Source organism: Schistocerca serialis, chromosome 7 (genome assembly GCF_023864345.2).
Source record: "Schistocerca serialis cubense isolate TAMUIC-IGC-003099 chromosome 7, iqSchSeri2.2, whole genome shotgun sequence".
NCBI classification, from domain to species: domain Eukaryota; kingdom Metazoa; phylum Arthropoda; class Insecta; order Orthoptera; family Acrididae; genus Schistocerca; species Schistocerca serialis.
This window is the reverse complement of record NC_064644.1, coordinates 395,710,413-395,735,851: the sequence shown is the minus strand read 5'-3', so window position 1 is coordinate 395,735,851 and position 25,439 is coordinate 395,710,413. Positions and strand designations below refer to the sequence as shown.

At 39.1% G+C, this 25,439-nt stretch overlaps 1 protein-coding gene and 1 pseudogene across 1 annotated transcript in view; both read left to right on the top strand.

Annotated features, from left to right (window-relative positions):
* Nucleotides 1-25,439, top strand: part of LOC126412253 (multidrug resistance protein homolog 49-like) — a 142,870-nt gene that overhangs the window by 35,519 nt on the left and 81,912 nt on the right. The window lies entirely within an intron of this gene.
* Nucleotides 23,121-23,238, top strand: LOC126413439 (5S ribosomal RNA; annotated as a pseudogene).

The window sequence follows — 25,439 nt, the reverse complement described above, 5'->3', positions numbered from 1 at the left end:
AAAAACTACTACTTAAGAGGACAAATAATAATCAGCGATAGACATTAATAGAACTCTTTTTCTTTATGTACGTTCTCTGTCAGTCTGCTTCTGTTACATGACACAACAAAGCTTATTAAGCAAGCCACACTTTCAGACGAAACAAAAGAGCCTTAGTATATTAAGTATTTTTGAGCAATTTCTGACGAAATGGGCGTGAAATGATGACTATCAATCCAGAAACTTACAAGTTCACAGTTCCGTCCTAAGCGTGGTTGATCGAGGTATTATTCTAGCTCTCTGGGCACAGAGTCAGAGCTTGGAATTTCTTGTGTGACTCAGCTTTTAAGCAACAGCTTTTCATGTCGTGATCAAACTGAAGGCTTGTTAGAGTCTTCTTGTGTTACAGGTGAAGTTCTGTGTTCAGGAGACAATTGACCCATCCGCCCATGCTCGGAACGAATTTCCTTAGTTATTTTCGCTATCGCAGTTGACACTGCAGGGGAGAGTCAAAGTGAATGCACTTGATCCGGCATCTCCAGAATTGTAGCTGTGGCCAGAGAAGTATTTGTTTCCAGAGGAAGTAGTCTGTCTAATACTCCTGTGAGTAGAGAATTTTTTACAGACGCCTCTAAACCAGTTGAAGGAGTTGTATGCTCCATTCTTGTCGGAGCAGGTTTGTTATAGGAATGTCTAAGCTTGCAGTCACGTAGTTAGTGCCACTGTTCTTGCGATTATTGTTCGTGCTAGACGTGCCTGACATACTACGGGTCAGAAGCGAAATGGCTGACTCGAGAGAAGTCTTGGGAGTGAAAAGTTTTTAATATGTATTCTCAGCACGAAATATTGTACTTACGATTAAAATTTTAGACAACAGAGCCAATTTTCCATTAAATACCAGCGCAGTAATGTGTATGATTTTTGTGTCGAGTCTACGTTACTTTTACAGTGCGTCCATCTTCTCTTGATTCAGGCACTTGGGGGTGAGGGGAGCGCATGTTCTGCCTCAATCTCGGGAGCAGTGAGTGGTAATTTCCACCATTCTCATACAGTGTTACCACCAAACATGCATTTTGCACCTCGTACCTATCATTTGGAATGGGGAAATGAAACACGGAAGTGAGAACCTTTCATGAATATGCAGTAAGCTATAGATTCCATTCATGTTCAAACTGGAGCTCTTTTTAGCACTGAATATGAAATTAAATTAAGCCCATTGTAAGGCAGTTACTGTCAGATTACAAAGATTGCTAGTTAGCAGCTGGAATGGATAAGAAATCTGCTGGTGAGAACTATAGAGTCTATGAGTCAAGAAGACACAGACAATAAAAAATATAGCCTTCGAGATTCGCTATTTAATTCAAATAACCGGTGTATCGATTATTTACATATCGATAAACAGTATATGTCAACATTAATATGGGAAGGTAGCGATATTTCAATATTTTTGCCCATGCCTGGCTAGGAATGATGTACTCGTACCTACCATCCAATTTCGGTTGGTCTCGAAGCCCAGCCAGGTAAGAGCGGTTGTTTCTGTCTGAGATGGCAGCCTTGTGTGCTAAATTTAGGACTCGGACTAGCCCCGAATAACCTACAAATTTGAACATTTTTTTTCTACCACACTATATACATGCACAATAAGCAAAATTGCGATAATTGCTATCCTTCCTGTGTAGCAGTTCTAACAGGCGACAGTTATCACAGCTGATCGATATTAGTATCAGATTAATTAATTAAAATATTGAATACTGTTATTTTCAGAAAAATAAAATATGGTCAAATAAATACAAGTAGTATTCGGATGTTTTGGAATCAAGAAATAATGTCAGTGACACCGGTGGTATTGCCTACGTTTCGCAATTTTTGAATTCGGACTGGTCCCAGACAATAAAAATCTTAAGTCGTGTTCATAGTTCATACGGTTCTTCACTTGTTTGTGTTCGCTGTAACCGCAATGCGCTCTAAATTGTGGCAAAATGAGTTAGCGTTCTTCGGACGACGGTATTTCCAGTCGTCAGGTATCATCTCTCGCTGTACAAACTGCACCCAGCAACGTGGATCGATGATTTCTTAGTAGGGAGGACGCAGCATGTTATCTTGGATGGACAGTCATCAATACATGTACGTGTAAATTCCGGTGTATATTAATGACCTGACATACAGTTTTAATAGTAATTTCAGCCCTTTTGCACGTGATCACCTATCTGAAAAAACTTGAACAAATATTCACTCAGATCTCAATAAGATTTCAAAATGGTGCAGACACTCACAATTGCTTTAAACGTTCAGAGACGTAAATTTTTGTATACAGATACCAGGAGTCATTTGGACTCAGTCACTCATACAAATACGTGATTATTTTAATGTTGGATCTTGTGAACTCCGTGGCTGTTAATGACAATTGGTGAATGACGCAATCAGCCACAAATTCTTTTCAAATATCAGATGGATAAAATTTTTCTGCGGTTAGTTTATGAACTGCAGTGGTAATCAAATATCTGTATGTATAAATTTGTGTACACGTGTCTATAATAATTATGCAGTCGGTTAGCTTTGAAGTATTTCGTCCATAATTTCCACTGACAGTAAAAAAAAAAAAAAAAAAAAAAAAAAAAAAAAAATACCCAACTGAAAAAAAATTTTAATAGTAAGTTTATGCTTAAGGTGCAAACATTTTTCTGTTATTAACATGTTACATTTTGCTCATCCCACACATCATCTTTGCTCTGCTTACATCCTTGGTCAATATTTAATGAATAATATCTATGTATCTTTGCTTAATGATAATCTTTGCATTGTAAATAAAAACATTAAGTGTATAACACATGTGCGATGCTTAACACGTATTTTAAGAATATTAATATATTAGTAACATTTACAATAAGTGTGTTGTGGTGGAATTCAAGAACATATACATCGAGCTAGAAAACCACATGGACCACAACAAAATAAATTTCCATCTACTGGAACGTATGCAAGTGAACACAACCATTAGTGTATTTTTATTAATGAAACAACAGATAAGTGGCACTAAATACTCAAATATTCTTTCGCAGTGTGGAGCAGACGACATGATGTTGATAAAAACATCTATGTAAGGAAAATATTAGATATCTGAAGATGGGCATGGTAGCCCGAAACCGGTTTTGACACTAAAATAAAACATTTAGAACGTATTTGTGGCTGGCTGTATCATTCACCAACAAAAATACGTGATTGTAACAGTCTGCAAAGTTATAATAATAACAGTAACAATAAAAATAATATTTTTTATTATTGTTATTATTATTATTATTAGTAGTAGTAGTTGTTGTTCTCGTAGTAGTAGCAGTAGTATTGCGTGTGGCTCGATGACCAGGTGCAAGTCTTACAACTGGACGCTCCTCCGGCGATTCGAGTGTCCAGTTATCCAACTGGGGAAAGCAGACCTACAGTTTAACATGGAATCTGAACCACGAATCGTTCCTGGCGATTCCTTACATAGTTCAAAGGTGAAGGAAAGATTAAAAGTACACTGAAAACTTCCGTGTTCCGACCGGGATTTGATCCCGCGACCCGTCGGTTTCTAGACGTGCGCTTTTGCTAGACAACTACATCCGACCGAAAGGACTGTGAAGACTTCAAATACGCATCTATAAATTTGTGTAATACACTACTATTGACTTCTGTGTCACTCTCCCTGTCTCAGCAATAAAATACTCTACTGCGAACTTCAGGGGAACTGTTCGGAGACGATGTTCGCTTTCCTCAGCATGACAATGCACCCAGTCACAAAGGAGGCAATAATTTGTGGACTATAACATCGCCGAAATGAACTGGCCTACCCACAGTCCCGATCCAGTGGAATACATTTTGGGTGAGTTAGAACGTCGACTTTACTGCAGACCCCAGCGTTTCTCACTATCTTTTCTCGTTTCGGTTCACGAGGAAGAATGGGCTGCCATTCTTCGACGGAGATACAGACTTCTCACTGAAAGTGTCCCAAGAAAAGTTCATACCGTCATAAAGGCGAAAGGTGGACACTAATAGATGTCCGGATACTTCTGGTCAGATACCATATACATATCGGTGCAACGAGATATGAAGAAGGCAAGACTGACGCCCGATTGATCGTTTGCAGCAGTCAACTTTTCCACAGAATACCGGCAAGGCAAGCAAACATGAGCCGGGATGATATCTGTTCCTTACCGAAACCACTTTTTTCCATGGTCCGGTGAAAACGTAATCCATATAAAACTTCCTAGTAAAAAACTGTATGCATGAGTGGAGTCGAACTCAGAACCTTGCCTTTTGCGGTCAATGGTCTTACCGATTAAGCTATACAGTCACGGCTCACGACGCTTTGTCGCTGCTTCGCTTCTCCCAGTACCTCTCTCTTTCGTTTCCAATCCTTACAGAAACTCTCCTGCACTCTTTTCTGCCAGGAATGCTGGTCCACCAAGGTAGGCGCGAAGTTCCTGTAAGTTTAAAACCAGGAGAGAGGAGCCGCAGCCCAGCCTACAGTTAAAATCTACCAGGGAATTTCAAACCGCTCACACTCCGCTGCGGAACGAAAAATTCGTTCTGGGATATTACAGTAAGCCATATGAGATCGCATCAGCTTTGTTGCCGAGGTCAGAATGTGCGTCATTTCTTTACCTTCCCAAAAGTGATATCAGTAGGCATCTACAGGATCTCCTTGAGAACAATAGTCCCAAGAAGGCGAAGCGTGGAGTCTCCGAGGGAAACAGGAAGTAAAAATCCATCGAAATAACGGATTTTTTAGTGTCTTAAGTTATACCCAAGTCCTTCCTGAAGTAGAATATGTATATTTGTTCTCTGTTTGGTGTACAGGGTGAGTCACCTAACATTACCGCTGGATATATTTCGTAAACCACATCAAATACTGACGAATCGATCCCACAGACCGAACACGAGGAGAGGGGCTAGTGTAATTGGTTAATACAAACCATAAAAAAATGCACGGAAGTATGTTTTTTAACACAACCTACGTTTTTTTAAATGGAACCCCGTTAGCTTTCTTAGCACGTCTGAACATATAAACAAATAGGTAATCAATGCCGTTTGTTGCATTGTAAAATGTTAATTACATCTGGAGATATTGTAACCTAAAGTTGACGCTTGAGTATCACTCCTCCGCTGTTCGATCGTGTGTATCGGAGAGCACCGAATTACGTAGGGATCCAAAGGGAACGGTGATGTACCTTAGGTACAGAAGAGACTGGAACAGCACATTACGTCCACATGCTAACACCTTTTTATTGGTCTTTTTCACTGACGCACATGTACATTACCATGAGGGGTGAGGTACACGTTCGATGGGCGTTTCATAGGACGTGGAGGACGCATAAACTGGCCAGCCCGTTCTCCTGATGTTACACCTCTGGACTTCTTTTTGTGGGGTACGTTAAAGGAGAATGTGTACCTTGATGTGCCTACAACCCCAGAGGATATGAAACAACGTAATGTGGCAGCCTGCGGCGACATTACACCAGATGTACTGTGGCGTGTACGACATTCATGACGCCAGAGATTGCAATTGTGTGCAGCAAATGCTGGCCACCACATTGAACATCTATTGGCCTGACATGTCGGGACACACTCTATTCCACTCCGTAATTGAAAACGGAAACCATGTGTGTACGTGTACCTCACCCCTCATGGTAATGTACACGTGCGTCAGTGAAAAAGACCAATAAAAAGGTGTTAGCATGTGGACGTAATGTGCTGTTCCAGTCTCTTCTGTACCTAAGGTACATCACCGTTCCCTTTGGATCCCTACGTAATTCGGTGCTCTCCGATACACACAATCGAACAGCGGAGAAGTGGTACTCAAGCGTCAACTTTAGGTTACAATATCTCCGGATGTAATTAACATTTTACAATGCAACAAACGGCACTGATTACGTATTTGATTATATGTTCAGATGTGCTAACAAAACTAACTGGGTTCCATTTAAAAAAACGTAGGTTTGTGTTAAAAAACATACTTCCGTGCATTTTTTTATGGTTTGTATTAACGAATTACACTAGCCCCTCTCCTCGTGTTCGGTCTGTGGACTCGATTCGTCAGTATTTGATGTGGTTTACGAAATATATCCAGCGGTAACGTTAGGTGACTCACCCTGTATATTGATATGAAAGAGAGAGAATATTCCAAACGACACGCTTTCTTTTCTCAATTCAGCTGTGTTTATCCCGGTTGTAGTACACTTTCTCTGTCTTCACTATATTTATTCTCTGAGCACTGCTTTCCAAGCTGGTCGCCCAGGTGCTAAGTGAATGACGGTAACACGTAAATAACGGTTCAGCGTTCTATTTATTTATTAGTCGTCGTAGTGATTTGAAGGCGACGCTTGATTTCAAGAAGTAATCGTATTGTGTGTAGAGTTATATTAGCATAACTACCGCTGTTTCACTCGCGTAGATTGTATTGCCTGCAGAGATTATTTATTTTTATTTAATCGAATTTTTATGTTGTTCACAAACTGCGACACCTTCTAAGCTTTTCACGATAATTAAAGCCGTTTAAGCATGGTCTTTCCCGAATGTACTCCTGATCAATAGGTAACTGGAGTCCAAAGTTTTTATTATTCGTGCCATTTGCGTTCTTGTGGAGTCTTTTCCATAGCATCTTTCATCCTCTAAAAATATTTCTTTATATCTAACCGCAAAGTGAAATACAAATGTTCATAAATTTAGCTTTAAAATTTTTTAATGTAGCGAAATATTTTCTTAAAAAATATCAGCCGGTGTTGTATCTTCTTAGAGCTGGTTTTCCAGAGACACTGAAGCAGTTTCTTGTTTTTTTGTTTTGTTTTTGTTTCTAACCGAGAAGTCAAATACCAGTTGTCAAAGATGTAGCCTTAAAATCGTTTAGCAGTTCCTTAGTAATCATTTATTTAAAAAAAAAAAAACTTTCACCCACTATTTTACCCCCTTAGTGATTGAATTTCCAAAAGTGCTGAAACAAGCATTTTTAATTTTCTGATTGAAAAATCAAATACCAGTTTTCGTAGTTCTAGCTTCAAAATTCCCTTTATAGCGACAAGCTTTCCTACAAAGCCTTTCATTACCTATTTCACCCATTTAGGAGTGGACTTTCGGCCAATCCCTTCTTAAACGATTCCTACAGTATAAGATCCACACTTTCTCCATACTTCAAGTTTCTGTCCTTTGGGCTGGGTGATGATGAGTCGATGAATCAGTCTGACACTATTTCACCCCCTCAGGGGTTGAATTTCTAAAAACAGTGAAACACGTATTTTTTTAATCTTTAACCGAGAAGCTTTGAAAATACTTTCACAATGAAATATTTTCATAAAACGTTCGACCCCCTATTTCACCCCCATAGGGGTTCAGTTTCCAAAAACACTGAAACACGTACTCTCCCACACACTGATCTTGCCAAAAGCCGAGAAGCGATTCTTCTTGGTGTTTTAGCTCACAGGGGCACTCTGGGATGCTCTCTGGGCACTCTGGGATGCACTCTGGGGCACTCTGGGATGCTCTCTGGGTTTTATCTATGGCTCAGTTTTCGATGGTGTATGTGTTATTTTCTATTTTATTGTTCAATTTACACTCTGGGATGCTCTCTGGGGTACTCTGGGATTATCTATGGCTCAGTTTTCGATGGAGCTTTAAATACTTTAGTAATTCTTCTAAATTTCCAGAAATGATGAAACACTCATTTCTTTATTTCTAATCGAGAAACTAAATACCAATTTTCGTAGGTCTAGCTTCAAAATTGCCTCACTAAAGACATTTTTCAGAAAAAATCCTTCATCCCCTATTTCACCCCCTTAGGGTTGGAATTTCGGAAAATCCCTTCATAAACGACGCCTACAGTATAAGATCCGCACCTTCGCCAAATTTCAAGTTCCTATCCTTGGCGGTTCGGGCTAGCTGATGATGAGTTAATCAGTCAATCAGGACATTCCCTTTTATATACAGAGATCTTGTCCGTGTAGACTGTATGGACAGAATTAACGGAGAAATACTAATAATTTAGGAAAAATGAGAAAAGCTGTGTGGGCCACCTTGTCTCACAGCACTGCTATCTGCCCAACGGACCCCGACTCACTGTGTAAATATCAAGGAGGTAGTGTAAATGGTGATGTATAAAGACACAAACATCCTATTACCAATTTCAATAGTAAATGTTATAAAACCTGTCTATAGAGACTTAGACAACAAATGTTATAAAACCTACCTACAGAGACTTAGCTATCACACATTGGCGAGATAAATGCATCCATAGGAGAACGTTTGCCCGAAACAGAATTTGTGGGCCTCTGAACTATACAAAATGGTGTCATGGACGCAGTGTTGTGTTTCAGTGATGTGTCAGTCAGCAGGCTGCAAGTTGTCACTGAGATAGACATAGAACATGCGGTGAACATGAAGAATGTTCTACTGTCAAGTGACCATCTGAAGGTAGAGAAGGCTGAGAAAAGTACCCTACAAATGACAAAAGAGGCCAGAGTTCGAAACAGGGCCTCCAAAGGTAAGCTGGAGGGTACAGAAACCCGCAACAACGCCAGCTAAGGATCTCGCGTGTTTTAACTTCGAATGTAGATTGAACAGATCTTTTCAAAAACGTTAACTGCATTTTCCCGATTGTATTACATTTTTAGCTTTAGATACATTTTTTTCTGAAAATAATACATCTACGCCAGTGAAGGTTGTCACAGAATTTAATCATATCACTTTCATTGAGATGTACTAGAATTAGGGCAACCAAAAGAAAGATGTGTCAAATATTTAGATATTATCTTTTTAACTGCGAATTTTTTAGGTCACATACTTTCCAGTGAATTTCTAATGTGATAGCAATACTACCGTCATGTAAGTCATCTACTTTGAAGGATATATGACAAATTATGCACGTTTCAAACTTGGCTTGATTTGAACAAATAGTTTTTGATAAATGTGTACCGACGTTAGCACGATCAATCATAGGAAATACGTTCACGATCAAGTCTGCTTATGAGGTTACAGACGATGCACAAGTGTAAACGCCGTAAATTAGAATCTATAAGAAGTTGTCAGGGTACTTTTACGTTTTCAGAAGCGCAGCATTTGGCATTACTCATTGAAAGCCTTATGGGCGATCTGCACAGACATCTACTGTTGCAAGAATTAACTTTTTTTCACTTTAATATTGTGTAAATTCGGATAGTGGCAGGTTGAAGCTTCGAGTCAGCTCATCAGCTAGTGGTCAAAGCTCTTGACAAGAAAATCTTCCACTGTGTGCCACTGGTTTTCCCAGATAAGGCCACCACACGCACAATAACATCAGTCTGCCGTAATGAAGCAGCTCGGCTCTCTTGTGCGCGGATCGGCATGTTGAGACACGCAAAGGAAACCGCGTTTGCCATTATACGAGGGGACTTCAAAAAGTAAATTACGCCTTATTATGGCAGGCCAAGTAACTTTTACTGAATACTACACTACACTTCAAAGTGACACATATGCATGACACTAGTTTTCGACATAGTCACCAGGTCTCGCTAAAAAACGCTCGGAACGTTCGACTAATCGTTCAGTTCCGCGACGGAAGAAATCCGCTCCTTGCTCACGAAACCATTCCGGAAGCGGAACGCCATCCGCGTTGAAAAATCTATTATTGCTGCGTATCAGTGTCTTGATTCTCTGGACATAGTCGTCGGTGGTCAATGGGTTTCTAACATCAATAAAGCCGATAGCGGCCGGGAGAGCGGAATGGTGACCACATGCCCCTCCGTACCGATACCAGTGGCGCAATTGGCGGAGGATGAAACGGCGGTCGGTCGGAATCGATTTGTCCGCCTAGGGCAGTGGTCGTCAAACTGCGGACCGCGAGCCGCATGCGGTCCTAATCAGGTATTCGTATGGCCCTCGGTTGTCAGCCCTAATTTATAATAATATGCATCTAGCAACGAACAGCCGAATCCAAAAACGTCAACTAATTTAGAGGTGTAATTTTCCTGCTCAGTAACAAACAGAAATACACACATGTTCAGAAGAAACGGAACATCTTTAATGACCAGAGATGGGACGTTCATATTCACAGGATATGTACATTAGTATGAAAAGATTAGCATTTGGACCATGTCGGCCCGCGAATTCAAGTCAGCGTCGATATAGTGGCGGAACACGACCTACCGGTAAAATGTGCCTGCGGTAATGGATCAGTGGGACTTTACCAGAAGTGCAGATTGCGCCGCAGACGTATGTGTGATCCGTACTATTAAATTGTTGAGCTTGAAAGTGGGCGCATTATTGGCATGAGAGAATGTGATGCATCCATCTGGGTGTTGTGTGATGTCCTTAGGTTAGCTAGGTTTAAGTAGTTCTAAGTTCTAGGGGACTGATGACCATAGATGTTAAGTCCCATAGTGCTCACAGCCATTTGAACCATCCATCCGGGAAATGACTGCTCGTGTGGGACGAAGTGTTTCGGCAGTGCAACGGGTGTATGCAGAATGGTTCACGGAAGGCCGCAGAACACGACGAGGTCGCACCACCCAGACCACCCCCCGAGAAGACTGACACATCATCCCTATGATGTTGCAAGACAGATCTGAATCCTCCTCAACTCTGGAGCAACAGTGGAACAGTGGAACACATCGTACACTGTAAGGGGTGACAGTCCGTTCCCATTTATTACGGCATAGGTTACGTGCGCGTCTTCCGCTTACATTTGACGAATGTTCCGAAACATGCTAGAGGCAATAGTGTATGGAACGACGTCATAGGGGACAGAAATGGCGTCAGATATTGTTTTCAGGCAAATACGCTGCATTATGGTTCGCTGCAAACAGGGGGAGCGGCATCACAGTGACGGCATTCGCACAAGAGATACAGCACCAACTCGAGGCCTTATGGTGTGGGGTGCTGTTGGCTACAATTACAAATCACGGTTGATGCGAGTCCAGGGCACTGTGACTAGTGTGACCTACGTGAATGACATCCTGCGACTGTAGCGCTTTCTGCACAACACCCCGGACGCCATTTTTCATCAAGATAATGCACGACAACATGTTGCAGCGCAAATACGTGCCTTCTTGCTGTCACAGGTTGTCAGCCTTTTGCCCTCGCCCGCTAGATCACCGGACTTGTCGAAAATATGTGAGATATGGTTAAAGTGACGAGTGCAGCGCTGTGACCCAATGCCAACCACTACAGATGAACTTTGGAACCAGGTGAAAGCAGTATGAAAGGTTGTGCCACAGGACGCCATTCATGCTTTATTTAGATCGATGCCATCATGTATGGAACAAGTTATCAGGGCCATGGCGGACCCTGTGCCACTACGCAACAGGACACATGCTGAACCGAGGTGACTGAAATGATAAGCATTTCTGCAGAACATACTAATGTACATATCCTACGAATATGAACGTCCTGTCTCTAGTCATTCAAGGTGTTCTTTTTTTCTGAACATGATTGTACTTACAGAGACAGTAACATTTTAAGATATGTTTAATTGTAACTGAAGTTGGCGAATCCGGCCGTAATCTACGTGAAGTTGACTTAACCTCAGGGGCAGAGGGGTTGTAATCGTATAAAATTTGGCACAGAAGCAACATGGATTCGTGAATGTGCATTACGGAGGCGGTCACCTTCAAATTCGATACATATTTTTAGCAGTGAATATGAAATTAATTTAAGTCTGTTGTAACGCAACGCACTGAATGGAAGAGTAATTACATACAAAGCATTTAGAAATTATTTGTGACCGTGACTCACATTGCATAAACCCTTTAAATAGAAGTGTAGTATAATCATTAGCTCATACAGGCTAAACAACAGCACTTCGTCAGGCAATTACAGCGTCACAACTTTCGGTTCACAGAAGGGGGCAGCAATCCGAAACAGAGGACAGTCGACGCGAAGGGTTCCGAATGATGCAGACTCTTTAACGGTCAGCCGTTACTACAGCTAGTCTGTTGTGGGCTCATACCAATTAATAATAAAATCGATACATTTGCTGCCCGAGGTACTACACCGCGACGTCAGTATGGGTTCTTAAGCATAAAAGTTTGACGAACGCTGGTCTGTGGCCAGAACGCGGAACTTGATATTTACATACCGATCGATATATATGTTTATGAAATTGTGTCCAGTTTAGCTTCTTGCCTATGGAAAAGTCCGCTGAGCTATTAGACCCGGAATAAAAATATTACATTAGTAAGGAAATTTGTGCAGCAATTTAAGAGCGTACGTAAACAACTACTCCGTGAACTTCGGAAAACCGACCTGAGGACTGACGCAGAAACGAAAACTGCAAGCCGGCCGGAGTGGCCGAGCGGTTCGAGGCGCTACAGTCAGGAAACGCGAGACCGCTACGGTCGCAGGTTCGAATCCTGCCTCGGGCATGGTTGTGTGTAATGTCCTTAGGTTAGTTAGGTTTAAGTAGTTCTAAGTTCTAGGGGACTGATGACCTCAGAAGTAAAGTCCCATAGTGCTCAGAGCCATTTGAAAACTGAAAATTGAACTGAAACTGCTCCACAAATCTTTTCGTTTTCAGATGCAAAGCCCCGCAATAGGCAATACGTTGTCCCAGAACAAAATATGTGCAACTGCAGGACTCTTCGTAGAGAAGATTTCTTGTTCCCACCATGTTCGCCTCTCTTCCTGCTCGCTGCAACCGAACAGTTGAAACGTACGTGAGTCGTCAGTTATTTTAATTCCCGTGACGTCCTTTTTCTTGACTTACAGAGACGTTCGATACAGTTCCGCTATGCCTCCTAATGTGCAAAATACGGTCGTACGAAATATCAGACTACCTTTGTGACTTGATGGCAGAGCAGACAGAACACAGCGTGGAGTTCTTAACGGAAAGAAATGCCGAAGCGCCAAAGAAACTTGTATAGTCATGCGTATTAAAAGACCGAGATATGTAAACAGGCAGAATACCGCGTTGCGGTAGGCAACACCTATCTAAGACAAGCGTCTGACGCAGTTGTTACATCGGTTACTGCTGATACAATGACAGGTTATATGTTATATGTTTACAAAGTATATGCAAATAGAGAGAGATAATGTTATTTTCCACAGGTTGGATTTTGCCGTACGCTATTTTGCTTGTTGTGTGTTATTTGTTTTTAATTTTATCCCTTTTCGTGTTCCAGTGTTTCAACAATTTTTTTTATGTCGAAATCTAACCAACAGGAAATAACATCATTCCTGTCAATGTGCATATACTCTGTGAACATATAACGTCATAGTAAGAGAACTTTCCAATCACTATGAAAATATTATTTATCGATGTAATATGGACGTTAAGTTCACCTAGACGTAAGCAGCAATATGTAATCAATCAAATGTGCAAGGCGTATTATGTACGTAAACGATCTCACCAACATTTTATTCGCAGGCGACCTGAAAATGGCAATGAAAGCCGAAACAGATCTGTCGTGAAATAAAGACTGGTAATTACATTGCAGGTATTCTGCATCTTCCTTACAATAATATCATTATCTGACGTATGTTGTAACCTCCCCACCGAATTTTGTAAGAAAGAAATATGACAATATTTAGTAGAAATGATAAATTCTTCACAAAATTTAAGGTCCGTTCAGTGACAAGAAAATTCAATAAAACCGAAATATCGGTCTTTGGCCCTGTGTAAAACAATCAGAATTGAAGTCTTACCTCAGAATAAATGGATGTCACATATCTGCTCTTGTTGTTGCGCACCGCTTGGAGGAACTGCATTGCAAATAATAATATTCTCCTTTTTTTTTTTTTTTTGATTCTAGTGAAATTTTTCTTCAAAAGGAGTGGAATGAAATGGGAAGTGCAACGAGATCTTTAGTTCAATAAAAAATTAAATTTTTGAAAAATGCTTTTGAAATAAAAATTATTATTGGGGAACTTGTTGGAGAATAATTACAATAAATAAATTTTTACATTATCTAATGATTATATTAATTAATGGTATACCTTATTCCTCATCTTGACCAGTGTTGCCGACCGCCTACATCACACAACCGCACTGGGCTGCTACTACTGACCGACCGCTCTGCATGACGACTACAGACTGAGTACTGCTCTCAACTAGACAGAGCTACAGACTCGCAACGACTGCACGACTACTACTAACAGACTGAGAACCGCTCGCAACACTCGCGCGGTCAAGCGCATACTCTCTGGTCACAGATGCTACAATGCCTCGCCATCGCTGCTGCGTTACATACGTGTTTCATAACCCTCCACTGGGGGGGCAAAAATTTGGCAGCGATGGTGAGTCATTTGGACTTGCCAATCGCGGCAAAATTTTTCTTTAACTAACAAAATTCTACAACTTACAGAATATTTAAATGTTGTGCACACGCACTAAGTACAAAATATATCAGACAAAGACAAAATGTGAATACTAAACATAGTAGCAAATCAGAAAAAAGTATATACAAATTTTTTGACAGATAAAGTGCACAGGCACTGAAAAAATTCTTTAGCATATTCAGAACAAATAAACAGACTGGCAAAAAATATTACGTTGACAAGTGTACATGCACTGAAAAATGTCTTTAGCATTTTCACAACAAATAAACATAATGGCAAAAAAAAAATCATGTCCAAAGTGCACATGCACTGAAAAATGTCTTTAGTATTTTCACAACAAATAAACATAATGGCAAACATCATGTCGACCAGTGACATAAGTGTACTCACACTGGAGTTTAGCGAATCGAAAAATGTATAACCTATGAACATAAATGATGTTACCAAAAAATTTTTTCTTTATGTGACAAGAATCAGGATAGGAAAGGGAAGGATTGCATCATGGTTGTAGCACTTTAGATTGCACACAGCTGCTCTGAAAGTCCATATCTTTCCACAGAAGTACAACACCAAGTGACACAACTTGAAGTTCTTTTCCCATCAGAATTTATCAGTGTAGCCAAGACACTGAACTGTCGTAGTAATGTTCCATGTCTTCATTTTGGCAGTACATTAGGTACACCAAACAGTGGGACCATAATAATGTCTTCATCGCTCATGGTGGTGGACAGCATGTCGTGTCAACACCACACTCTTACAAGGCACACCAACGTAGAATTAGTGCAAAAACCAAAGATAGTGCTCCATGATCACTAGGATAAATAGGACAAATGGACATTGCAGTAATTCAGGGTAGTCAGCTTATGAGGTGAAGGACATCAAGTCACATAATATTGACAATTACAGACTTAATTAGTAGTTTGTGGCATTCATAGCCCAGTTATTGAACATTTCTGTACCAAGTATGTAGTATTACAGAAAAATGTTCATTAATTGTTTTACATAGGATCAGTAGTCTTCTTTTCCTAGTTACAAAGCATTATGAAATAATCGCATTCTTTTCAGTTACAGAATAATTAATAATCATTAACCTTCTCCTAATTACAGTTAATTAATCATTCGTCATTCCAATAATAATCATTAGCCTTTTCCTAATTACAGTTGATTAATCATTTGTCTAATTACAGTTAATTAATCATTTGTCTAATTACAGTTAATTAATCACTTGTCGTTAATTAATCATTTGTCTAATTACAGTTAATTAATCATTTGTCGTTAATTAATCATTTGTCTAATTACAGTTAATTAATCATTTGTCGTTAATTAATCATTTGTCTAATTACAGTTAATTAATTAATCATTTGTCATTTCAATATAGTAAGAATCATTATTCTTCTCCCAATTACAAAGCATAATTAAACAGTAGCATAGTTAATTAATTGTCATTCCAATCTAGTAAGAATCATTAGTCTTTTCCTAATTACAAAGCATTATTAAACAGTCACATTCATTTCAAATTACAAAGTATGAACATAGAAAACAAGAACTAATTAATGGCATAATTAATAACAATTCATCGACTGACATTAATTATTGGCACTCAGTGCCCATCAGGTATCGAATAGTATAAAGCATTGTTCCTCAGTTATTATTATTCAGATCATTACGAAGTCATTATTAAAAATCAGTTAATTATAGTCATAGCATTAATAATCATGGGCATTACAAGTACTCATTACAATAAACAGTGTTCCTCATTCAGTAGTATTCAGATCATTACAAAGTCATTATTAAAATCAGTTAATTACAATCAAAGCATTAATAATCACAGGCACTATAAGTAATCTCATTACAATAAACAGTGGCAGTTATTAGCTAGTGACAAAGCATCATTTTGAATATAGTCTCATTAAGAGGTCATTAATCAAGTGACATGCTATTCAGAGTTGATCAGTATTATTCAGAATTATCATAAACTAGTGACATTATGTGGGACTGGTAATACATTTTTTTTTTTTTTTGTTAGCAATGCATTGCGTTGGGATCGATAATTAATTGCTGAAACATAACACTATTTGCTTTTGACCTATTGCAGCAAATGAGGATAGGTAACGTCATTCGTCATGAGTCAGCTGTAGCAAGATTATGTAACAAGGCAGTACATGTGATCACATTTATAACAGTACCATAGTTAATTAATTATGTGTCATTCCAATCTATTAAGAATCATTAGTCTTTTCCTAATTACAAAGCATTATGAAACAGTCACATTCATTTCCAATAACAAAGTATGGCATCGTTAATTAATCATTTGAAATTCCAATATAGTAAGAATTATTAGCCTTCTCCTAATTACAAAGCATTATTAAACAGTCACATTCTTTTCTGGTTACACAGTATCAACATTGGAAACAAGAGCTAATCAATGGCATAATTAATCACAATTCGTGGAGTGACATTAATTATTGGCACTCAGTGGCCAGCAAGTATTGAATAGAATCATCACTCAGTATTATTCAGATTATTACGAAGTCATTATTAAAAATCAGTTAATTACAGTCAAATCATTAATAATCACAGGCATTATAAGTGGTATCATTACAATAAACAGTGGCAGTTATTAGCTAGTGACAAAGCATCATTTTGAATATAGTCTCATTAAGAGGTCATTAATCAAGTGACATGCTATTCAGAGTTGATCAGTATTATTCAGAATTATCATAAACTAGTGACCTTATTTTTTTTTTTTTTTTTGGTAGCAATGCATTGCGTTGGGATCGATAATTAATTGCTGAAACATAACACTATTTGCTTTTGACCTATTGCAGCAAATGAGGATAGGTAACGTCATTCGTCATGAGTCAGCTGTAGCAAGATTATGTAACAAGGCAGTACATGTGATCACATTTAGAAGTGATAAACACAAATGGGTAAAAAATAAAAATGCAAGTACTAGAACAGGTATAATAACTAACAGGTTTAGTAAGTGTCATGAAAAACTTCTCCTGGAAAAAATACAAAAACGGATTATTGACCTGAAAGAAGAAACGCACACTATGCTGAAAAGTAGTGAACTTCGAATTAACATGCAGTGAAGTGTGTATAAAAATGTATTCCATAGCTGTCCTTTCCAAAACTTTCAGTCATCCTACTATGCAATATAACACCTGCTGTCAAAGCAAACTGCAACAAATACCTAAATAACTACATAACATAAATACATAACTTCAACATTATCCTCATCTGTAAAGAAAACTTCATTATCCATATCATCACAACTTCACTATTATCATCATCTGTAAAGAAAAACTTCATTATTCATAACATCATATCCTTCATCATTATTCATCAGTATTCATTATCATCTGCAAAATATCACTTCATTACTCATTACATAACTATTCCTTATCTCTAGCATATTTCATCACTAAAACTAAGATGTGTAGTTCTCTCTGACAGCCTGCATCAATCACCTTGTATTCTGAAAGAAAAAAAAATTAGTTAAGACTGCTATTCTGTGATGAGTATAGTATATTCTTGTTAATGTTTGTTAATCCTGATCCATTTACTCTTCCTCATAAAGTTATTGCATCTCCTTTCGTTTATTCCGTAGGTGAAATTCCCATTTATGTTAAATTTATTTCTTACATGCATCATTTCTTTCTGAAATTGATGAACAAGGATTAATGTCTTGCATTAAAATCATATACCCACTAAATAATGACTGGTTTATGGTAACATAATTAACCGTACAGCATAACATGACAGAAAACGTAATATGTCCAAGGCATTGACAGTGTTCAGAGGCAAAATGTACAGATAATATTACAATGCAGCAGCAAAAAAAAATGTAAAAACAGTCACGATGTTGAGATGTCATAAGGCAAAAAAAATGTCAAAGTCGACTGGTGTGTGTTATATCTTAACTATTTCATAGTCCATACAAACAAAACTGGAGTACAGTCATATACACAAAAAAATGGAAAATGTGCACGGTCTGATGTGTAACGACAAGAAAAGCGACCTGCTAACCTTACCTTGCCGGGCACTTGCCAAGAAAAAATACGATAATCATCAATAAGTAGTCACATAAATATAATTGCAGAAATAGTCATAAATGTGTAAATTCATCTGGAAAAATATGCATGGTCTGATGTGTAACGACAAGAAAAGCGACCTGCTAACCTTACCTTGCCGGGCACTTGCCAAGAAAAAATGCGATAATCATCAGTAATTAGTCAAGTGAAATAATTGCATTAATAAATGACATCATAGTGTGTTGAATCATACAGTGGTTTCACTCAATAAACGGTTTAATGTTTGATATATGGTGATTGCCTTTCGATTTTCTAGTTCTCAAAGTTTCGACATGTACAACATTGGGGTGAGGGATGCTGCGAATCCGATATGGACCTGCGTATAGAAGTTCAAATTTACTGCACTTACCTTTTAATTTACTGGATAAATAATGTGTACGTACTAATATTTTCTGTCCAACGTGAAAGTCTCGGCGTCTACAAACCTGTTTTTGCTGTCTTCTCCGGCGCTCTGCGGCACGTTTGATGTTGTTCAGCGCAATGTCAATTATTTCGTGGTGTCGTAGGCGACGACTTTTGGGAAATTCTATTAATTCTTTAATTTTGTTCGGTGGTTCAACGTTTTTCAGTATAACAGTCGGAGATAGCATAGTGGATTCATTTGGAATGGAATTAATTACATCTTGGAATGAGAGTATGTGTGTATCCCAATCAATATGTCTTTTGTGGCAGTATATTCTACACAGTTTACCAATTTCTTTCATTAATCTTTCACAAGGGTTCGAAGAAGCGTGGTACTTGGATATATAGATCGGAGAAATGTTTCTGGCTCGTAACATGCGTGTCCATACGCTACTACGAAATTGAGATCCATTGTCAGAAATTACTTTCATTACATGCCCTACATGAAATAGAAAATGTTTTACAAATGCTTTAGAAACAGTTTTAGCAGTAGCTTTGCGTAACGGAGTGAAAGTAACAAATTTTGAAGTAAGCTCAACAGCGACAAATATGTAGCAAAAACCTCTGTTAGTTCTCGGAATCGGACCAAAAATGTCTACTGCGGCCATATGTCTTAATTTAACAGGTATAATGGGATATAAAGGAGGAATATGTGAAGTGGTGTCTGATTTAGCTTTCTGGCAAATTTTACAAGACGCTAAAACTCGTCGTATACGTTTCTCCATGTTGGCAAAATAACAGTTCTGTCTCAGTATAAGAAAACATTTTCGTGCTCCGTAATGTGCGTAACTTAAATGAGTGTACCAAATTAATTTGTTAACCAGTTCGTCAGGAATGCATAATAACCAATTGTTGCTGTCAGGATGAGAGCGGCGAAACAGAATGTCATTGCGTACAGTGTAGTGGTTTCTAATCGTAACATTATTCCTGTCTTGCCAAAGGTGTTTAATTTCTTTCCACACATTGTCTTTATTTTGTTCTTGTGCTATGTCCTGTAATGACGATGAAATAAAGTTTTCAAATGCAACTTGCTGAATGTACATGACACTGAAATTTGCTTTGCAGAAGTGGGTTGCTACGTCTTGCTGATTGTTGCCGAGAGAACGCGATAGTGCGTCTGCTATAACATTTTGTGTACCGGGAATGTGAACAATCGTAAAATTAAATTCCTGTAAATATAGTTTCCATCTGCTTAACCTATCGTGAGTAAATTTAGCTGAAAGCAAAAATTGTATTGCTCTGTGGTCTGTGTAGACGGTGGTGTGTCTGCCATAAAGAAAGTGCCTAAATCTCGTAAAAGCCCATACAACACATAATGTTTCTAATTCTGTAACGGAATAATTTCGTTCAGCGGGTGACAAAATGCGACTTGCAAATGCGATGTTTTTAATTACTATACAGCCATCTTCTTCTATTTCCTGGAAAATATGTACGCCTAAAGCGGTGTTAGAACTGTCGGTGGCAATGGAAAAATTTCTAGTAAGATCTGGGTGCGATAAAAGTGGAGCATTCAACAAAGCATGTTTCAAATAACATTCTCGTGAGCAAAATTCTGCGTGTCAAAAGTAATGTTTGCGTTACTGTAATATGCAATCTGTGCTGTATCTGGTTAAAAACTATCGTATGTGTTATTATTTACGGGAGAATGTTGTGGCATATCCACTATATGAACTGTTCTGTTATTTCTTACTGGCGTGTTATGCTATGGATGACACCTATTGTCTGTTTCATTCATGATTATTTGTTGTTGCTGATGTTGTTGCTGCTCATAAGATCGACTGTTATTAAAATGTACGCTGAAAATTGTGCTCATTATTTTTTTTTACTTCTGTCATGATAGTAATTTCTATACGGCGCATTGCGATACGAGTTGAAATAGAGTGTTGTCTGTACGTAGTTATTTCTTTGCTGCCGTGCGTTACTATTTGTTGTAGCTGAGACTTTACGTGCACGCGGCGAAACATTAAAGTTTGGTTGACCTTGTAGACTGCATTGTTGGTTAGGTATGCTAAGCGGCTGACTTTCATGCTGTTGTGGTGAAAAACGTGTATTGTTACCAAAAATGTGGTTCCTGTTACTAATAATTTTACACATACTGATGATTACGATTTTATCTGTAATTAAAATTACGGCGGTAGTTGTCATTACGGGAGTGCTTAATAAAATTGTCACATTCGGTAAAGGTTTGTCATATCCGGTTTTCATTACATATTCTTAATCCTAAATAGAGCAATAGTTAAAGAGCAGTTTTGATAGATATAAAGGATAGTAGAAGAGAAGGCAGCAGTGCAGAAAACTAAAGATGAAATAGCACTACTACAGCTCGGGGCCCTATGCTCGCTACGGCACATATTCATTAAAGCGTAATGAATCCCCTGAGGTCAATTACGCACTGCAAATAAATTTTAGCTTTTGTGTTACAGGCAATAGCGGTAAAATTTCAAAGGCAAATTGTTGTATCCGTGCTAATTCAAATTTCTTCATTACAGGCAATGCTGTTGTAAAAACAAAAATAAATTGTCGCATCTGGTTCAAAGCTAGCTTCTGCATTACAGGCAATAGCGGTGAATGTACAAAGATAAATTGTCGTATACAGTGCAAAGCGTGTGCCTGTACGCTGTCATTATTACTTTCTTTACATTTTCTGGCGGATAAAATTTGCTCGTAATCTACGTTCTCGTCATTGAATTTGAAAACACGTTCGGGTTTGTGTGTGAATCTGTTTGTCTGTGTCATTTCGGATTTCAAGTTGCATAGCTTTTCAGATTTTAAGTCGCGTGGCTTTTCGAATTTTAATTCTCGTAGTCTCTGTAAATTGTTCACATTATACACGCTGCGTGAGTCAGACAAATGTTCGCAATGTGGCGTCTGTTGCGGTATGTTATTAACTGAAATGTTTTTCATCTCTGTTACTTCTTGTTGTAAATTTGACAACTTCCTACGTAACGTATTGTGAGATGAATCGATCTCATTAATTGTTTGCTGTAAATTTTGAAATTCAGGTGTTTGGATAAATGAAACCGGTGCAGTATCGTCTGATTTATTGTCATTAGCATTTTCGATAACATCAATACGACTGGCCAATTCATCACATTTTTCAGTCAGTATTTTAACCTGATCATCGGTTTTAGAATCAGACGCATTAATCTGTTTTTGCAACTTGCGCGTAGTTTCGCTCAGTTTTTTAACATCACCTTTGATAACATCACAATCCTGTGTTAGATCTAATTGTTCGAATCTATCTGTCACTGTTTGAATATTTACTGTGTGTGTATCTGTTTTTGATTTAAGGTCAGAAATTTCATCCCGTAATTCCGCGTTCAATTGGTCTATGGTATTAATTTTGTCGGACACTGTAGTAATATTATTGTCTACATACGTCTTCGCTTTCGCGAATATTTTACGTTTGTCCTCTTGTCTCTGTGCAGTGATTGTTTCCATGACTTGTCGTTTTACTTTGTTTTGATCTTGAATAAATCTGCGAAAACGCGTATTACTGTTCTGTATGTGCTGACTAAAGCGCTCGTTAATCTGAGTGTTCTGCTGTTCGAATTTCGCGTCTATCTTTGCTTCCATAGTGCGCGAAAGTTCTACCGTCATTGCTTTAAACTCGTCCCGTAATTGTGCAGCTTTTTCAGAGCACTGTTTGGCGACTCCGCTAATTTCGTCTCTGAGTGTTTCTGTTGCGACTGTTTGCATTTCTCTTAATTCTTGCGCAACAGATTTAATTTCTTCGCTATTTTTTTGTGAACACGCCTCAATTTCCGCGCGCAGCTGTTCCTTAGTGTCATGGCACTGCGCAGCAACGGCTCTAATTTGTTCACTGAGCTGTCTCGAATTGTCGTCTAATTTTTCATTTAAGTGTTGTTTGAGATTTTCATTATCTTGTTTGTTATCTTCCCTTTGTTTGTCTAATTTTTCGTTCTGTTGTTTGAAATTGTTGTCCATTTTCTCACTTTGCTGTTGTATCAAACTTGTCATAATTCGTACCAAGTCAAAATTAGCGTTTATATTCTCCGTGCTGTTTAGTGGTGGATCTAGAACTCTCTCGCTTTCCGTGACCATTTGGTCATTCTGTAATTTAGAAAAAGGTTTGTCAGTCGGATGTACACTGTCAGACATTATTTCGGAATTAAATAAATCCGCCCTACTTTGTGTGATCTGTTCATTTTCATTAGACAGATTTGTCTGCAAATCACATCGCTCACTGCATTCATGAAATTATAAGTATTTCAATTGGGAGGAGATGTAATGAGGAAACTGGTTACTAAAATGAAGAACACGGAGTGTGTGAAAATCAGGACACCTCTCCGGTCGCATTTATGGTTAGCACGAGTCAGTATTTGTGCCGCGTTGTGCTGCATTGCCAACGGCCTTGCCGCAGTGGTAACACCGGTTCCTGTCAGGTCACCGAAGTTAAGCGCTGTCGGGCTGGGCTAGCACTTGAATGGGTGACCATCCGGTCTGCCGAGCGCTGTTGGCAAGCGGGTTCACTCAGCCTTTGTGAGGCAAACTGAGGAGCTATTTGATTGAGAAGACGCGGCTCCGGTCTCGGAAACTGACATACGGCCGGGAGAGCGGTGTGCTGACCACATGCCCCTCTATATCCGCATCCAGTGACGCCCGTGGGCTGAGGATGACACGGCGGCCGGTCGGAACCGCTGGGCCTTCATGGCCTGTCCGGGAGGAGTTGTGCTGCGTCACATTAGTAAACATTTACCAGAAGGAAATCACAATAGTAAAGATTCAGGAAGGCTAAGTACTGGACTAGATTTTATTTTATACATATATTCAGCAGTCAAACCTCATACGGCTTTCTCCAACGGTCTCCGGCAAAACATTCTCGTTCCAATGGAAGCAGCAGACCAATCGTGTCTCCGCCGTTTTGCTGCTTCATTGTTTCCGTCAGCGTGTTCGGTGGCCGCGTGTAGACACATTGGCCGCGCCTATCATCGCAGCACCGTTAGACACCTCTTGCAGATTCCCCACTCCACCACAGAATGCCGGAAGTCACAAAGCTGGGCTACGATGGGGCACGGTTCCAATGCGTTTGCGATTGTTTCTCATTTAAGAAACGATGGTGGGTGTCAGTTTTACTCCTGACCGTTGTAGTCGTCGAAAGCTCGGGTATCGTATCCGACATGTTGCGACTTAGCTTTCAGAATGATTTTTATCATTGTCTTAGTTCAGCGGTTACCAACCTTTCTGAGACCATTACGCCTGAATCTCATCAGATATTATGCAAAATACAGCACGCCCCGCCTCCATCATCACCAACATTCCTCTAAAGCGACCTCTAGACGGTCAAGAAAATCGACAATATTCCTCGGATGTGAAATAATATTGACGGTCTATGAATGAGACTCGGAGGTTGCGTACTAATATTGAGAATATTAAAAATTTCGGAAATGTACTGCGCTGTCTGTAAATATTGTGCAATCTGTGGGCAGCATCCAATTAGCACTTCTAATAAGCTTTATTTTATTGTACTGGGACAAGTATGGGGTAGGAAGGTGGAAGAATCAGCTATGTTCAACGGCACGACACAGAAGGTCAAGGAAACCACGACATTAAAGACACATAACAGTGCCCACAGGACGTGTGGCCTGTACTTGAAAAAGTGTCATGATAATCTCTCCATTGGTAAATGATTCCGGCATAGTCCCCCATTGGGATCTCCGGGAGGGGACTGCGAATGGGGCAGTGACCATGAGAAAAAGATTGCATAACCAACAAAAGGATAACGTTCTACGAGTTGGGTCGTGGGAATGTCAGAAGTTTGAACGTGACAGGGAAGCTAAAAAATCTGGAAAGGGAAATGCAAAGGCTTAATCTAGACATAGTAGGTGTCAGTGAAGTGAAATGGAAAGAAGAAGGATTTCTAGTCAAATGAGTATTGGGTAATCTCGACAGCAGCAGAAAAGCATTCGTAATGAATAAGAAGGTAGAGCGAGAGGGTGTTACTGGGAACAATTTAGTGATAGGGTTGTTCTCATCAGAATCGACAGTAAACCATCACCGACGACAACAGTTCAGTTATACATGCCAACGTCGCAAGGAGAACATGAATGATAGAGAAAGTATGTGAGAATATTGAACGAGTAATTCAGTGTGTCAAGGGAGGTGAAAACCTAATAGTCATGGATGATTGGAAAGCGGTTGCAGAGGAAGGAGTAGAAGAAAGGTTTGCAGGAGAATACGGGCTTGGTAATAAGAATGAGAGAGGAGAAAGTCTAATTAAGTTCTGAAATGGTAGTAAGTATGAGAGAGGAGAAAGTCTAATTGAGTCCAGAAACGGTAGTAGGTATGAGAGAGGAGAAAGTCTAATTGAGTTCTGCAATAAATTTCAATTAGTAATAACGAATACTCCGCTAAAGAATCACAAGAGGAGGAGGTGTACTTGGAAAATGCCGGGAGATACGAGAAGATTTCAATTAGATTACATCATGGTCAGGCAGATATTGGATTCTAAGGCGCACCGAGGACTAGATATAGACTCGGATCACAATTTAATAGAGATAAAGAGTAGGCTGAAGTTTAAGAGATTGGCCAAGAAGAATAAAAACCAAAGAAATGGAATACGGAAGTACTAAGAAAGAAAGAGATACGCTTGAAGTTTTCTAAGGCTATAGATACTGCGTTAAGGAATAGCTCATTAGGCATTTCAGTTGAAAAGGAATGGAC